Consider the following 4,005-nt stretch of genomic DNA (forward strand, 5'->3'; position numbering starts at 1 on the left):
GAGATTTGCCTGCACGAACAGGATTTTGTCCCAGGCACATCACCAGCTAGTGAGTCTGTATGCCTTCAGGCTTCCAGATGGATAAACAGTTGTCCAAGTCAGATCTAGGTAAGGCTAAAACCAGTAGAAGCCCTGGCCTCAGGGAGCTTTGAGTCACTCCTCCCAAAGTTCCTACATACCTCATAGTCCGGGGATAAATCCCATGACCCCTGAAGGCTTTTTCCTTCCCCCCAGGTCATGTTAATATCACCCAAAGCAGCCATCTTTTTTTTTTTTTAAGTCAGTTTTTTTCAGAAACTTTATTCTGGCACAAACCAGGCAGTAGCAATGGCCTTCACTCCAATGGGGCTGCCTAAAGCTGGATGGGCAGTAAGACTACATACTGTCATGGCACACAAAGGAAAGTCAAAGCATCACAGGCACAACACAGAGATTGCGCCTCGATTTCTGCCCTGGATCTGTGAGTAGATTTAGGGGAACCATGACATGTCACTCAACATGGATGCAACTGGCCAGTTCCCATCATGCAGCTTGGTGATGCTCCTGTACCACACCCCAGGTTCCAGTTAACACAAGGAGAAGAGAAACACCATATACTTTCACAATGAGCTCTCAGCAGCATATCCAGGGCTGCATAAGATTACATGTGTGATCTAATATTAGCCACTTTCACACTATCAGTTATACTTATTACCTTATCTTCCATGAGTGGCTAATGAATCATCAGGTTCCTGGTATCAGCTTCCAAAGAGATAGTTTATAAAAGTAAACAGACATCAGAAAAGTGAAGGGAAGCTGGGTCACAGGTTGTTTGGGGTTTTTTGGGTTTTTTAAAACTCGTATCATTTACACTGAATTCACATCACAAAACTGCAGTTCATCAGCACACAACGGAGTGGGTCACTAGGGCCAAGAAATTAAGCCCTGGTTTACCAACTCGCTTCCAAAGGATTGCTGAAGAGAAAATGAGAAATATTTAGTCCATCTTTGCTCACTAAGATTTCATTGAAAAGCCACCTTCCTAGGAGCATTTAACAGCTGCCATATTTGACTCCTTCAGAAAAGCACTAAATAGGTGAAGCAATCCCGCTTAATACCTAGAAAAGCAGAGCACCACACAAAGCCCCACTGATAGCACTAGGAGGAACAGCAATTTCAGGACTTTCCACATTCAAAAGTACTCTGCAAACAGCTCACCATGCCTTGACCCATCAGTTGTCCAAGGCTTTCTGCTGTGTTCTTACTATATACGCTAAATTCTGTCCTGCATCCATTGAAGATCACCCTCCAACCTCTGTAAGGAAGTATACGAGGACTATTCACTACTATATTAATTGAGCAGCAGTTTCTGCTTCTTCCACTGGTTAGTTATCCAGTGTTTCATCAACATGGGACAACAGCAAAGCAGGTTGAAGTTTGCAATGTAAAAATGAAAGGCCATGCTTTCTCCTGGGGGTGGGGGGAATCAATAAAAGACTATAAAAAGGCTGAGATCTAAGCTGCGTGCAGAGACTGCACCAGGGAACACGGAAGGATTCTCACGGGCAGGGCTGCTTCGTGACAGCTCCTCTACCACTTGACTCCTGGGTTTGTTTTTCACGTTCACCTGCCCTGCTCTTCCTCATTGTCACAGGCTTAACAGAATTGCTGTTTGGTCCCAGGCAACCTTCCCTCCCAGACTTCTTGCTGTCAGTCAAAAAAGGGGCCTGATAAGCTTTGCATTTGCATATGTATTGAGAGGCATTTCCAAAGGCGCAGCCGGGGAAATGGCCTTGCTGAATGAATACCGATGCTATCTGAGAATGACAACTATTCAAGACATTTTACAGCTTCACTACCGAAGTGGAGAGATCAGCCTTGTTTGCATCTCTACAAGGATTATTAGCTTTAAAAGTGCTGATTATATCTGTCCCACCCTCAGAAGTGAAGCCAGCAGGTTGGAAGCAAAGAAGTTCAGTGCTTCCCACAGAGACCATCTTCCACCAGCACCCCAAAGCCACAAGTCACTAAAACTTAAGGTCACAGTCTGAAATACTTGAGCCCATACTCCTCCTTTCTATGCAGAAGCAGAAGAAAGGATGCAGAGGCACGCATGGAAACATAAAGATGTGCAAACGCTCTACCCCCCTGCCTACACTTACCCTGCACAGGGAAGGATATGAGGCTCAGCCCTCAGTCCCCTCCGAGTGATGGATGCTGCTGGGCATGGTCCCACACACCATTTGCAGACGGCAGTGAGGACTGAGCTCTGTAAGCACAGACCCTCCTCTTCACACCGTCGGGGATGACTTGAATCCCATGCGAAGAATGCCGCGGTGCCTCACACGGGGTTGAAGGGACAGCTCTGAGACCGTGGTGGTGTCTCCTGTGCTCAATAGCCCTGGGCTACAGGAATGAGTTGAGCTGGATTTGTCCTAGTCAGATATCCATAGCTAAAAGGGATGCGGTCTAAAGTTCACAAGCCAGAACTGCAAAGCCCTTCTGTCCCAAAACAGTAACAGCACATTCAAAATCTGACAAGCACTCTCCGGGCCTCTTTGCAGAGCAATCAATGCTTTATGAAAACAAACTCAAGTCACATCACGAGCAGAAGCTATCTGCAGGTTTACAAACCAGATACTTCTGATTTTCACAGAACTAGGAGGGGGAAAAAAAAACAAAAAAAACCCAGCAAACATTTAAAGATGCTTGCTGTACCCTGCAACACCTAGTGACCAACAATCCCTGTCTACTGGGTGAGGTGGCCAGAACATCTCCAGCTGCAAGTGGACTCACAGGACGATGCATGATAAATTCAAGAACTTGAGAACTGGGCTGATCGGCGCTGAGTGCCCTCAGATCTGTTGGGGCATAAGGACTTGCAGCACCTCACCAAAAAAAGGACCAGCACTCCATGCTCGCGCCAGCATCACCAAAAGCTCTGGAAGCTGAAGGCACAATTATCTAGTAAACACATCCACTGCTGACAGCAATCAGAGCCAACCTCTGGGGCTCCAGCCCCACCTCTGTGCTGGAGGAGGGGAAACAGTACCCCAAGCAGAAAACAGTCCTCTCCGGTTAGAAAAGAGGATTAAAAACATTAAAAGGAGTCTTATATATAACAATTAATTACATTGGTGCCTGCAGTGATTCCTGTTGAACCCTCTTCGCCAAATTGAAAGCCAAGTATTTGGTCTTGTTGGTTTCAAAAGAGGAAAAAAAAATCTCAATTTTAAAGACATTCCAATATTATTATTTAATGCTTGATCACTATTAGACAACAGGAGAAACTTTGTTCGAACACAAACTGTCAGAGGAGACTTGGCACGATTTCACAGTGGAGCTTGTTTCTAACTTTAATGACTAGGCTGAACAAAATTGTGAGTACAGCGTCCCTTCGAAAGCTATCTCTCCTCTACAAACAAACCTCCCGTTTCTGAAGCAGAGTGAGGAACGGGATGCACCTCTCCAAAACTGCTGAGCAAGCCAGAGCCAGTGTGCCCTGAAAGCCCATGGAGCTAACAGGTGATGCTCTGTGAGGCAGACCTGCACTTCCATCGGATACTTCCAAAATCTCATCCAAGCTCTTTACCAATCTTACCAAACTAGTGAACAAACAGGCCAAACGTAACCCAAAAGATTTGAAGAGGGGGAGAGACAGGAAGAAGAGATTTTAAAAATGAGTGTTTATTTAACCCTAAAAACTCAGGGTGCGGTTTTTTTCCCAAGAAAACCTGCAATAAACAAACAAAGCCAAACACCAACCCTCCAGATAAAAAAGGCTCCAACCCTCAGCACCAGACATCGATAACACAGTCAAGGAGCAACACCACCACCCTCCTCGCACACCGGTGCCCCTCTCCGGCGCCCGGGGCTGCTCTTCCAAAGGGGTCATCAAGGAGGAGCAAGCATGGGGATGGCAAGGACTCCCATCCCCCGGCACCCCTCACCCCACTGCCAGGGGCACCGGACCTGCCGAGGGGAGGTGGCACTAAGCGAGGCCGGGGGCACCGGCTGCCAGCGGGG

The 4,005-nt window shown here is 46.9% G+C and overlaps 1 protein-coding gene across 1 annotated transcript in view; it reads right to left on the reverse strand.

Moving 5' to 3' along the window:
* The window catches only part of CCDC85C (coiled-coil domain containing 85C), a 113,247-nt gene that overhangs the window by 108,242 nt on the left and 1,000 nt on the right, over positions 1-4,005 (reverse strand). The window lies entirely within an intron of this gene.

This window comes from Buceros rhinoceros, unplaced genomic scaffold (genome assembly GCF_000710305.1).
Source record: "Buceros rhinoceros silvestris isolate BGI_N320 unplaced genomic scaffold, ASM71030v1 scaffold663, whole genome shotgun sequence".
Classification (NCBI taxonomy): domain Eukaryota; kingdom Metazoa; phylum Chordata; class Aves; order Bucerotiformes; family Bucerotidae; genus Buceros; species Buceros rhinoceros.